Source organism: Chlorocebus sabaeus, chromosome 1 (genome assembly GCF_047675955.1).
Source record: "Chlorocebus sabaeus isolate Y175 chromosome 1, mChlSab1.0.hap1, whole genome shotgun sequence".
NCBI lineage: Eukaryota > Metazoa > Chordata > Mammalia > Primates > Cercopithecidae > Chlorocebus > Chlorocebus sabaeus.
This window is the reverse complement of record NC_132904.1, coordinates 111,804,845-111,819,153: the sequence shown is the minus strand read 5'-3', so window position 1 is coordinate 111,819,153 and position 14,309 is coordinate 111,804,845. Positions and strand designations below refer to the sequence as shown.

The 14,309-nt window shown below is 44.8% G+C and overlaps 1 pseudogene; it reads left to right on the top strand.

Moving 5' to 3' along the window:
• Positions 1-12,614: 12,614 nt before the first annotated feature.
• On the top strand, positions 12,615-13,251 carry LOC103248526 (ferritin light chain pseudogene; annotated as a pseudogene).
• Positions 13,252-14,309: the final 1,058 nt, after the last annotated feature.

Genomic DNA, 14,309 nt, shown 5'->3' with positions numbered 1-14,309 from the left:
AGATATCTAAGCCCATTTTCCTGCTCTACTTTCTCAGTAACAACTCACAGACAAAGTAAAGATTAGAAGAGGCCTTAGAGATTGTCCTGTCTAATACCCACGTTTTACAGATGGAGAAACTAACCAGAGAGAGGATGTGAAATTTCCCAAGGTCACAGAGTACGTCATGAGAAGACAAGACGGGAGTCATCTCTCCTGATTCCCAGTGCTTTCCTTACTACTCCTCACTCAGAAACAAAGGCCCCCAAATTTTCTAATCCTGCCAAAGAAACATGTATATAAGAAAATGTAACTTAAAATGAAAAGATGTTCTAGAATGCTGATGACAATAGCTGAGGACTACTGACTTGAATATAGAGATAGCTTGACACTAACAAAATCAAGTGCTGTGGGTGAATGAATATGATGATAATAGACAAGTCTACATAATATATTTTTCATGAGCAAATGAGAGGATATGAAATATATATTATGGATGATGGTGTTAACATCACGTTTATTTACTCTGCAGCAATCTGATTCTCCGAGCATTACAGTTTCTCTACAACCAAAATGGCTATGATTCTCTGAATCTTGAAGTTGGCCCCAAACTTCCACAAATGCACCTGAGGGTCTGTCCTCACCCTCACTGCCACACACCCCACACCCACACCCATTGAAAGATGACTTCAAAAGAGAGGTCTGGGCCAGGCGTGGTGGCTCACGCCTGTAACCTTAACACTTTGGGAGGCCAAGGTGTGCAGATCGCTTGAGTCTAGGAGTTTGATAACAGCCTAGGGAACATGGGAAAACCTCGTCTCTACAAAACATACAAGAATTAGCCAGGAGCTAAGGTAGCCTCCTTACCTGGAGGATCACTTGAGCCCAGGAGGCAAAGGTTGCCATGAGCTAAAATTGTGCCACTGTACCCCAGCGTTGACAACAAAGCAAGATTTGTCAAAAAATAAAATAAAATAAATAAAACAGGTCTGTATTTTTAACAAACTGGTGAACCAGTAAAGAATCCTCTCCCTGCCGCCCCTCATCGTGTGCTGTCATCTGATTCTTAGCTGGTTGCCACTTTGCTGTGGTATCCTTCCCAAAGCACCTCCCCTCCCTCCCTGCCGTAACTGTATTCACACAGTCAAGTCAGCCAGCGTTTTCAGAACCCTGCATATAGCACAGCCCAGGGCTGAACACCGGACAGTTCCTCGGGGATTCCACACACCCTTCAACTCAGGGAGAAGCAGAGGCCACCCCCCATTCTTTCAGTGAAGCCCTGCCTGCATCCCTGAGGTCTCTGCCAGTGGTGGTGGCAGCTCCCTGTGAGGGCGTCCCTCTCTCCACGTCTGGCACTGAGGAAGGCAAAGTTAGACTGACAACAACCCTAACAAAGATTAATTCCTGTGTCTGATGAGAGTTAATTTCTCTGATTAGAGGACTCTCAAAAATGTGCAGTGACTAAATCTTGACTGGAAATTTTCAAATGGCAGAACGGCTGGGCAAAGAGCCCCAGTCACACACCAGTGACTTAGAGGGTCTCCCTGAGACCAGGAAGAGTATGGGTAAGTCAGGTAAGTGAGATAAACCCACGAGGGCAGGTCGCTCTGGCCAGCTAGCTCTTTATGCATTTATCCATTTCGTTCCACTTATTATTTATTGTGTATTTTCCTTTACAGAGCTTCTCACAAGATCTGGTCTGAAACCAGACCAAAAAGTATTCAGAAAGATAGGAGGAGAGGTGGGGAAAGCCCATCCACCTGGAGAAACATTATCTGTTCTGATGGAAATTGGCAACTAATACCCCTCCTCCAGAAACGTGCTTTGTGTCGTGAAAGAGAAAGAAGATGATGGAAAGTGAAGATGAACCACTTCTAGACTGCTTTCTGACGAAGGGCATGTGCATGCCTGTAGAACAGGTGGAAAAGACTGTCTAGAGGCAGTGGATATTCAGAATGACACTCCTCTGTGGTCAGAGGGAAAACGGGAGGTGGCTGGGGAGAAAGACTGCGAGCCCAGAAGGCAGACAGACTTGGACTGGAACCCTGGCTCTATCACTCATATCTTTGTGGACCTGAAAAAGGCACCTACTTATGAGAGGCACAATTACATCACCTAGAAAGTGAAAATCATTCCCATCTATGTTGATTTTTCAGCATATAGAACTTGCAAAAGAGCCTGGCAATCGGGGTCCTCCTTCCTCCATGCCTTCCCTCACCTCTGGGGCCTAACAAGAAAAAGTTCTTCTGGCTTCTCTCTGGGGAGATATGGAAGGCTGTGAAGTCTCATACTTGTACAGGTGGGGGACCGAAGGAGGAGCTACTTTTCCTTTTCTCTCACATTATCCTTTCCCTTCGCTTCCCAACCCACTTTTTGTCCTACCTGTCGGTCATCCCTCTCATAAATGTATATTAAGCACTCACCAAGGGCCTGGAGCTGTCCATAATGAGGTGCTCCAGGTCCTTTTAGTAGCTAATCCCCCTCCAAACTCATTTATCAATTCCATAAACGTTTATTGGGAGTCTATTTTGTGCCAGGCACCAAGCTATGTGCCAGCGATAGGGAGACAGGGTTTCTCTCCTATGGCATCCACAGTCTACTAATGAAAAAGAAGCTGGCTTTGGTCAGAGATAGTTTGTTCCTTGGGGTTCAGGATATGAGTGCCCAGCGCTCCCCTCCTAAACTGGGCTAGTCCAGATGTAAAGCTGCAGTCAGCACACTGCTAATGGGGCTTTGAAAGTCTCTGCTTTATTAGGGCAGTCAGGAAAGCCGATTTCAGCTGCAAATGCCTTCATTGCCTCCCCAGCAGAAATGGCTAATACCTGCTTTCTGGGACGTGCTCATCAAAAGGAGACTCTCAAAGCCCCATTAGCAGTGTGCTGACGCTGGCTGTACATCCTGAAAGGGCAAAGTCCAGCCGAGTGAAAGGAATCCAGCCTATTTGTCAACACTAGAATGAGTCAGAGCTCCCCACCGCCCACCCTCCACCCCCCCAACCCCCCCCCCCCCCGCCCCATCCACCTTCCCAGCCCACCACCCCCTCTTACTTCCTCCCTCTTACCTGGTCCACAGGGTCAGAATTACAATTTCTCAGCAGGGGGCTCTGCAGTCCTGTAACGTACACACTCCCCCTCCTTCCTCTGGCTCACCATCTCCTCTTCCTGCCATTCTCAATTTATCCCACAAGCCTGCAGATGCCTAAACAAGCATAGAACTATGTGCCCAGGACTTTCCACTCTGCCCTCACCTGAACTCCACCACCAGAAGCTTGGGCTCTGCCGTCACCATTGCCTTAGGTGGTCACCCAGGCTCCTAGAATCTGGGGAAGGGTCTAGCCCAACTACTACCCAACAGAGGAATTTCTCCCACGACACCAACAACATATGGGCATTTGGTCTCCTCAGAGTGAAGATGGTTATTACCACAGAGCCTTGGAAACAGACCTACCTGGGGGTCCAGCCCAGCACACAAGCTGTGGGACCTCGCTAGTTCACATTAAGCTGAAAGAAAGTTGCTGGGAACCCCAAGAAGATGATCTCCCCTGAGATTTTTACCTGACAGCTGCCCCCAATCCCAGCCCTCATATAACCTAATCTCAACTTCTGCAATCATCCAGTCTCATGTTTAAAAGATGCCCGGTACCAAGAAATACTGGCCTCGTCTTCTACTTGGGACCCCCCCAAGAAAAAAGGACAGGACAGGAAATGAGATTCTCTCAATTTTGTTTACTGTCTCATTATTCAATAGACAAGCAGGGTGAAGTGGACCTCGAAGGAACAGGAGTCATTAGAGAGTCTCATAACAAAAATAATGTTTTGACCACACTGAGAATGCCCTGCTATGCTGTAGGCATGTGTTAGCCTCTGGATATACAAGGCTGAATAACAAACTTGACCCCTTACATTGAGGACTCATGGCTTAGGGGTGAAGACAGACATAAATAAAAATTATATGTGGTCTAACACTTGCCTTCTTAGCCATCTGAACAAACAGCTTTGTTTTATTCCTGATCTTACTTGTGCTGGCCATTGTTGACTGCTACTTCTTTCTTGAAATTCTCTAGTTACTGAGCTTCTGGTTTCACTTTCTCCTGAGTCATCTTTACTTCTGAGACCACTCCTGAGTCTCATTGCATCTTCTTCCTCTGCTTGCCCCTTAAATATTGGTATCCCCTAAAGAATCCATTTCTTCCTTCTTTGCTACTCATTGCAGCTTACATTCCCTCTGCAAAATATCTTTTGCTCCTAAATACGGACAGCTCCCAAGCCCCTACCTCCTACCTGGACTTTTTCTAAACGGCATCTCCAGAACATATATTTGTTGGAAAAACACTTCTTTGGTATGCCGTGTACCAATAATAATCTATGTGCTTTGCAAATATTAACCCTCATTTATTCTTTTTTCTTTTCTTTTCTTTTTTTTTTTTTTTTTTGAGACAGAGTCTTGCTCTGTTGCCCAGTCTGGAGTGCAGTGGCACAATCTCTGCTCACTGCAAGCTCCACCTCCTGGTTTCTCACCATTCTACTGCCTCAGCCTCCCGAGTAGCTGGGACTACAGGTGCCCACCCCCACATCTGGCTAATTTTTTGTATTTTTAGTAGAGATGGGGTTTCACCATGTTAGCCAGGATGGTCTCAATCTCCTGACCTCATGACCCACCCACCTTGGCCTCCCAAAGTGCTGGAATTACAAACGTGAGCCACCGCGCCCAGCCGTCATTGACTCTTAACAACATAACAACTCCATGAGGTGGGTGCCATTATTATCCTCATCTCAAAATCAGGAAATGGGGGCAGAGAGGGGTTACCCAACACAAGATCACACAGCTTATGAACAGTAGGGGTGAGTTCCAAACATGCATGGTCTGCCTCTAGAGGCTACCATGCCACATTACCTCTCCACTTGTATAAATTACGAGAATACGACACCTTTTTTGGCAAATATGAACTTGGTTACTTTCTCCCCCAGTCTCCTCTTCCATCTATATAACTCAACTTTCCACTTTGGTTAATAGCATCCTCATCAACTCAGTTTCAAAGAAAGAAAACACCTGGTACATAAAAAATGTTCAGTGAAGGCTTCTGTATTGAGTTGAACTGTTCTAAATGGAATTGAATTGAAGTATGGAACTCAGGATGGGAATTTCCATTGGATAACTGGGGAAGATTTTAGAGAAGAGGTGACTTGTGAGGTGAGAAGGCTGTAGCACTTTATATAGAACCTTGCATTTCAGCGTTGTGCAGGGATAAGAGATCAGGCAGTTCAATACTCTCATGTCACAAATGGTAAATCTCGGGTAGGTAAGAGGAACCTGGGATGTGAACAAGTCCGGAGCCCAGTTGGGGAGGAGCATCAGCTCTTTAATACTCATGACTTGTCCATAGACTGGTGGAACCAGTGGTATTGGCAGTACATGGAGACTTGTTCTGAGACTCTCCCATAGACCTACTGAATCAGAAACTGTATGTTAATGAGACCTCCAGGTAATTTTTCTGCACATTAAAGTTTGAGAAGTATTGGTCTAACACTGTTTTTATAATGGGCAAGGGGATCAGATTATCTAGCCAAACTTCATAGCATCCTAATGATTTTATTTCCTCTGGAACACCTCTAAATTTTTGGAAATATACCTCTCCCCTCACCTGCACCCCATGGAGATTAAAATCAATAAATATGATTGCATGCATGCATTCTCTACTGTGTAGAGAAGGCTTTATCCTGAACAGCTCAAAGGAGAAACAGTTATTAATGATGTTGGTAAATACTCAGCAGTTGATTTTGGTGGGAAGTGGGAGAGAAAGAATAAGAATGGTTTCATCTGTGGTGTTAACCTAACCCCAAGCATTTATGGTTAATGAGGACACTGGGCCTGCTATTAGTCACAGGTACTAGGAAGGCAGTGAAAAAAAATTATTAGAACAAACTGATTTGATTAACATGGTCCAGGTGGGTGTTGGTTAAAATCCTAGAATCTGGAAGTACTGGGATGATCTAGGCCTCAGAGTACTAAAGGGACCTAGAGGAAAATTAGAGGTGATGGAAACTTGGCCAGTGCACTAAGTACAAAAGAAGCCAAGATCTTGAGGCTTGGACTGGCATTGAGAATGGATGCTGTTTGGATGGAAGGCATGACAGGCTGGGTAGGACCAACGATGGATGGTGGCAAACAAGGTCAGGAATCAAGGGAAAGTAGAAAAGCACAGGCTCTGTGTAAATAAGAAGGAAATAGTTAATTAGAATAAAACTAACTTTTGCCACAGCTGCTGTGGCTGAGGGCCATTTGCTGGTTGGACTCAGGATGCAACCATACAGGAAAGAGCTGCTAATGGAAGGGGGAAGTCTTCCAGGCAGCTCTTCACCCAAAAGTTACTCTTTTCCTGTCTAAACCCATGGAAGACGATAAAACCCCTTCTGCAACAGCTGGGAAAGACATTCACAGACATCCACAGACATTCTGTAGAGTGATTTTATTGCAGAAGGCATTCATAGAACAGGTTTACATTGGAAGGGAATTGTACCTCGTGAAATTCCTGCATTTGCATGAATATGTGTGATAGCAAATAGCCGAAATAGCTAAAGTAGAAGAAACAGGGAGACATCTGTATACTCTAGAGTGAACAGTTGGAGGCAGACTACAGTTCTGCAGTTGGCCTATCAGCTCTACTGCAAGGAAGTGACGGGTCCAAATTACACTGGCAGGAGCTGCAGAAGGAGACTTGTGGTCAGCGCTGATCCAGCAGGACAGCAAGAGGGGTCAGAGAATATCAGACCAAACTGGCTAAGGGGACAGGACCCAACCAGAGTTCTACAGGTCTCCTAGATGCAGCAGTTAACTATAAATAAACCATATTGTTCATTCCAGGAAGTCAGGTAAGTCTTGAACTAATCCATCTTGTTGCTCTCCCTGTAGAGTTTAGAGTCAAGAATCCACTCAAGTATTAACAAGCAGATGGGTATGATCTCAGAGACAGAAGGTCAAGGAGGCAGCACCCTTAGAGATGGTGCCTGTCCTTTTCTTCCTCTCCTGCTCTTATCTCTAACCTCCTTTCTTTTCTTTTCTTTTCTTTTTTTCCTCATTTTTTCTCCTTTTTCTTGGCCTTCTTCTGACTCTTCTGGCTATAAAATGAAACAAAGTTTGCATTTTATTATTTGCTACGGAGAATTTTATGTTTCCTGGTTTGGGTTTAGAAAATGCACTAGTGGAATAGCTTTATTTATTTATATATTTAAATAGACTAAATTAACTGGATTTTATGTTTTATGTGCCTACCCACACTGCCTTTGCCCTAAAAGATGGCACTTTCAATGTCAAAATGGCATCCACCTAGGTCTGTTACTAACATAGCATTTGCAAAGACTGTTTACAGAGAAATAGTGTGGTAGTTGCCTTCTGAGCTTGCCTAGTAATCCCAGCCCTTCAGAGGGTAACACAAAACCTCTTATCTAACACAATGGACTGGGGACAGAGCCAGGACACAAAGACAGACAGTCATGTAGTGATTTGACTGTGTCCACTGATTCTGGGGATATCTCTGTTTGAAGGTCACATAATTCCTACCTGCTCACCTCTTAAATCATCTGCTTCTGTCTGCAGGTGGTGACAGAGACTCCAGAAAACTAAAATAGTCATCTTTCAAGGTTAACAAGGAGCTGCTTAGAAGCCTCAGCATGACTGCCAATAGCCAATTCACAGGGAGCTGTCGCTGCTCCCCCGAGGAAGGGTTTTGGTTAATGAAGAGATGGGGCTGGGGTGGCTGCCTATGGAGAAGAGCCAGCTGTTTGGCTTCCTATGTTGGAGCCCTACGCTGAAGGCAAAGGGAGTGGGCTGCTGCCATTCCCCCAAGCAGAACAGACCAAAATGGTCCCTGTGAGATGTCTGCAACCAGGGAAAACTTGCTACAGTCTGGGGCTCATTCAGTAAAATCCATTGTCCTCTCCCCATGAGAGGGGTTCTCAATTAAATTTCTCCTGAGGTCCTTTTTCTCCCATAGTGATCTATTTCTTGCAAGGTTTTTTTAATCTCTCAGATACTGCAAGGTTGACTCAAATAAATGCTATAATTCTAGTTTAGGGTCCGATTTATGCAATGCCCTTTACTGAACATAATACTCAGTTTTCTTATTTGTAAAATGAGAGAGTAGGCAAATACAAAAGAGCAGCACAATAACTCAGTCCTACAAAAATACTGTCAGGAATTTTTTTTTATGAGAGCTAATAGACTAACGAAAAATAAAAGGGTTTTACTCCAGATTCTCCCATAGCCTTTCCTCCTTCAAGATGAGTGCAAGAAGAAGAGAAGAGATCACTACCTGGGGCAGGTGACATAATGCTAATCAATAGCGGAGAGAGAACAGAACTTTGCAACTCGTTTTACTTCTACCTTGTCTACCAAGAAGACTAATCTTCAATCTTGGAAGGATAGAACAAACTCAGGAATAGACAAGCTCATGATAGGTGGAGAGATAATAAAAGAATACCTGTAAATGAGCTCGAGTCTTAAAGCCTAGACAAATTGCATCCCAGAAAGGTAAAACTGTGAAACTACAATCTGTAATCTTGGAGAAATAGTGAAAAAGACGAGGTATCCAGTCACTGGAGATGTGCACATCTGTCCCCGTTTTTGAAGAGAGGTAAAAGCTACATTCTGGAGACTATAACTTGGTAAGTGTCATATCAACCCTCCACAAAATTCTAGATTGCACTATTAGGTGGGTGCAGTGGTACACACCTATAGTCCCAGCTATTTGGGAAGCTGAGGCCAGGAATATCACTTGAGCCTGAGAGTTTGAGTCCAGCCTGGGCAACAGAGCAAGACCCTATCTCTTAAAATAGAAAACAGCCAGGTACAGTGACGCACACCTGTAATCTCAGTACTTTGGGAGGCCGAGACGGGAACTCCTCTCCAACTCAAGAGCTCAGGAGTTCAAGACCAGCCTAGGCGCATGGAGAAACCTCATCTTTACAAAAATACCAAAAAAAGTTAGCCAGGCGTGGGGGTACATATCTGTAGTCCCAGCTACTTGGAAGGCTGAAGTGGGAAGATCCTTGAACCTGGGAGGTTGAGGCTGCAGTGAGCCGAGATCACACCATTGTACTCCAGCCCGGGTGACAGAATGAGACCCTGCCAAAAAAAAGAGAGAAAAATCGAAGATTGCTGCATTAAAGAGATGGTTGCAGACATTTAGTAAAGAAAACAGGAATCATCAGAAGCTGGCCTGGGTTCATTAACACAGTCATTACAGGAATAGTTCTAATATAAGGTCAAGTTGGGAGCAAAAAACAGCAGGATATTTTTGAATCCTGGGAGTCTGTATTTATTTATTTATTTATTTATTTATAAGCCTTGACTAGAATACAAACTCCATAAGAGCAGGAATTTGAGGGAGGACTGTTTTTTGTTTACTTTTGCACCTGGAACTATACCTGACGCATGGAAGACACTCAGTAAGTAAGAGGTTGCAGTGAGCTGAGATGCTGCCACTGCACTCCAACCTGGGTGACAGAGTGAGACTCTGTCTCAAAAAAACAAAGAAGGAGACCTAGCAAAAGTTAACTGTGACTTTCTCTAGGTGGTTTGATACTGGGCAGTTTTAATTTTCTTCATAATAATTAATATTAAAAATGCCTATATTTTCCACATTTTCTATTAATGAGCATAGGTTACTCACAAAATCATAGCATAATCACAAAAATAAAATAACCTTTGACTTACTCATGACAAATTAGCCTAATTTTCTTCTTTTTGGAAGTATTACCAGACTGGTAGACTAAGGGAATGTGGATTTCCATGAGGGATTTCCCAAAAATTGTCATGTTATCCTTTGACCCAGATGGAAGGCCATGAGTCCAGTTAAGGGTTATGGCTCAGCTAGGTGAATTTGTTGAATGACTGCACAGCAGTTCTGTCATGCATCGATAACAGTGGGGATACGTCCTGAGAAATGGGTTATTAGGTGATTATGTCATTATGCGAACATCATAGAGTCAACTTACACAAACCTGGGTGATATAGCCTACTGCATACCTAGGTTATAGGGTTTAGCCTATTTCTCCTAAGCTACAAACCCGTACGGCATGTTACTGTACGGAATACTGTGGGCAATTGTAACACATTGATAAGTATTTGTATACGTAAATATAACTAACATAGAAAAGGCACAATAAATATATGAGATTATAGTCTCATGGGACCACTGTCACACATGTGGTCCATGGTCGACCAAAACATTGCTGCACAGCTCATGACTGCAGTGTAGGTGAAAGGATCAATGCCAATTACAAGGAAGATTTGTAATGTTGCGATACAGAGATCTGTCGCATTCGCCACGTTCTTCGGAGGCTTGGATGAAGATAAAGAAGGCCTGCCCACTTACACTGTAGGCAACACATAGCAGGGAAACCTAGCTGATACGCTGGTGGGCAGGATTCAGATAAAAAAGATCTCAACCTCTGTAACTCCTTTAACTTTATTGGCTCAGAACCAATAAAGTTAAACTTGATGGGCCTTATATTCCACTTCCAAAAAGTCAATAGCCCAAGTAGTGAAAGAGAAAGACCTACTTAAGGATTGTTGTGTGAAAAAAGACCCAATCATTTTAGCCAGCCTACAGCTCCTGAGAAGTCAACAGAGTGATGTGGCTGCTTAAAGAGCTAATGCAACCTTGGATCACATTACTAGAGCTCTCATATCTGGAATTATGGTTGATTCTAGATTTATCATTCTATGACAGCATTATTCAAAGTGCCTTTTGGAATATTTCATGTTAAGTGGATGGTCAAATGTATTTGGGAATTGTATTATAGCGAGCTTCTCTTATGGAGATACACAGTATATATTAGCAAACTAAATATTCTGAGAAGTCCTGCAATAAAGAAACCTGTTTATTTGAACTCAGGTCTGCCTAAATCATTTTACCAGGAAATGTTTTTTGTTGTTTTGTTTGGCTTTGCTTTGCTTTTGTATAACATCCATTGACACTCAGAGCACATTTGGGGAAATGTTGATGTACCATAAGCTACCCTAGGCATGAATATATCACTCTATCTTTGTGCTCTTCAGCAAATAGCACAGTGCAGGGCACAGGACAAGTCCTCAGCACATGCTTGTTGAATGAATGAATATGAATGTACCAGAATACTTCAGTATTGCAAAGTCTCCACATCCCATCATGTAGAAGGTGCACAGGCAGCTGGAACATATCCAAAGGAGAGCCAACAGAATGGAGGGTTTGGAACGTTGATTATCTAACTTGGAAATGGAGAAGACGTTGGTCAGAACAAAGGCCTGGTTGGCCTGGGGTTCTTGGGGGCGGGATGGGCTTGACTGAGCCTAGCTGGAGTTTGGAAATGAGACATACTCTCCAGGAAACAAGAGGACATCACAAGCTACTAGCAAAGTCCCAAGGCCAAGCATGGGTAGAAGAATACAGTTGGGAGTCCCAGGGTCTTGGAGTACCCTGCTGGGTGACAGACCCCTGAGAGACCACCTATTCCAGCGATTCCCTACCCTGTCTCCACACATTAACCTCTGCCTAGTTTTTCAAAATACCATTATCGGGACTTCTTCCTGGACCACATAGATCATAATCTCTGGTGCTATTGCCCTGCAGGGCTGGGACCAGGGCAAAGCGAGCCTCGCTCCTAGGGGAGCTAATGTAAGGAAACAGTCACTCTCGGGGCCCTCCCAGTGCAGGGTTGGCACCAGAGAGATGCACTTTACATTTTGCATGCTAGGTGCCTTTCACTTCTCATCCCAGTTCCAGCTCTGGACACTGGCACTCTGTAAAGTGCTCCCAGGTGATTCTTAGATGGGGCTAGTTTTTAAATCCACCAATGCATTAAAACTCATTCCATTTGCTGGCTAGAAAACAAGGAATCCAAGGCCATGCAGGAAGTTCATGTCAAAGACAGGACCAGAAAGGACCAGCGGAGTCTGGCAGCAGGCAAGGGGCCAAGGAGAAGGCAGGCAGAAGAACTTGGCATCAACTGCTGGGGACTCACCTACAGGGACAGAGGTTTGGCTCTACTCCTAGGGAGGCCTTGTGAGGTAAGACAAGGCCCCAGTCCAAGGTATCCCAGGCAGGGAGACAAAGTGGAAATCTGGGAGTTAGAGAATAAATACAGTCATAGGGGCTAGACTACATGACTTGGTCCTCATGACCAGATGTGGCCTAGTGATGGGGTTGAAAGTATTGGCCAGGGGTGCCTGCAATTCAGGGCCCTCAATGTTCCTTCCCATGGTTCCAGAGACTGTGCAGAGCTGAGCCAGCAGGACAGGGCTCCACAGCATGGTAGGAAACATGGGCGGTTCTCCATCTTGGGGAGGCTCCATGGCCATCTTCCAACATTCAAATGGAAATCATATAGAAAAGGAATCAGAGGTACTTGAAAGGGTTTCAAAAAACAGAACTCACACCAATAAGAGAAATGGCTAGCAGAATGTTCAGCAGTCCCATGGATATGTTTTTTCTTCAACAGTGTTTGGACAGAACAGACACGGGGACTCCCTCTCTTCTAGCCTCCGAGCATCCTCCAATCTCCTCTTCACTTGCAAACTCCAGGATCATCTTCTCGGCTATCTCCTGCTTCTGGGATCAGCCCACACAGTTGTTGTGGTTAGCTCCTTCTTGCCAACCAATGAGGAGCTCCAGGATTCATCAGAATTATTCCACTGACGTGGAGGCAGCCGCCAATCTCCTGGTCAATTTGCATTGGTGAGCCTCCTCCACCCACTCTCGCGAGGCTTCTGTTTCCATCATGATGATGTGGCTCTGGAAGCTGTGGGCCCCTTCTATGAATTGGCCAAGGAGAAGTGCAGGGCTCTGAGCATCTCTTGAAGATACAAAACGAGTGTGGCAGCAGTGCTCTATTCCAGGACATCCATAAGTCACCTTAAGATGAGTGGGGTAAAACCCTGGATGCCATGGGAGCCGCCATGGCCTTGGAGAAGAAGCTGAACCAGGCTCTTTTAGATCTTCATGCCCTGGGTTCTGCCCAACAGACCTCCATATCTTGACTTCCTGGAGAGCGACTTCCTCAATGAGGAAGTGAAACTCATCAAGAAGGTGGACAACCACCTGACCAACTTTGATAGGCTGGCTGGCCCCCAGGCCAGGCTGGGCAAATTCCTCTTCCAAAGGCTCACCCTCAAGCATGACTAGGAGCCTACTGAGCCCAACAACTTCTAAGGGTCCCCCTCAAAGTGTCAGGGCTTCTGCCTGAGCCTCTCTCTCCAGCCTCTAGGCAGCTTTTTAATCACCTTGGAGCTTCTTCTCAAGCCTTGGACCAAATGGAAACAAAACTTTTTGCAGTAAAAAGAGAAAGAGAGAGAGGACAACTTTGCCTCAACATTAGGCATTTCTACTAGCTGGCAATTTCCAAAACTGGAATAAGGCAATGCTTGTAACCTGTCCAGATGTGTAAGGAGGTTTGAAGACAGATGTCTCCACTGGAGAAGTGACCACTTTCTATTATATAAAATTTTTTTGTGACCAGGTTCCACACTGTTGCCCAGGTTGAGTGCAGTGGCACCATCACGGCTCACTGCAGTCTCGACCTCCCAGGCTCAAGTGATCCTCCTGCCTCAGCCTTCCAAGTAGCTGGGACCACAGGTGAGTGCCACTATGCCTGGCTAATTTTTATCTTTGTAGAGACAGGGTCTTGTTATGTTGCCCAGGCTAGTCTCGAACTCCTGGACTCAAGGGATCCTCCTGTGTTGGCCTCCCAAAATGCTGGGATTTATAGGTGTGAGTCACTGTACCCAGCCTCACTTCGTATTAAACGACTTCTGTTGTCTTTCAACTCAAAGATCCTGAATTCCTTGTCTTTTTTGTTTTCTTACCTCAAGGAGCTCCGCCCTGGTTCTCCAAAATGCTCTATCTGGGTATTCAAGATGGTAAGGAAGACCACAGGGGCATTTGCATATAATTAGATTATGAAAGACTGAGGTTTGAATAAACTGTGCAGACTATTTACAGACAATTTTCAGGTTAAAATTACATCACGGCTCCCCTTACAGTCATCATCCTTTGATTTCTCTCTTCTGTTTCTCCTCCTGCACCTATTTACATTGACCCAGATCAAATCTAATCAAATCAGCTAGCATTTGTGGAGGGCTTACTGTGAGCCAGGCACTGCGCTAGATGCAGATGCTTACCTTGGAAGCCCGCGCAGAGAAGGTTGGGCTCAAAGAGTCAGGGTTGGGGAACATAAGGAACACCAGGGCCTGGGATGAATTCTCCAAGGCCACAAATGCTTACTCCCCATTCAAGCAGGCCCAGTGTAGAGAATAAAGATATCAGATTCCCTGGATGCACTCCCTACAACTGTCGC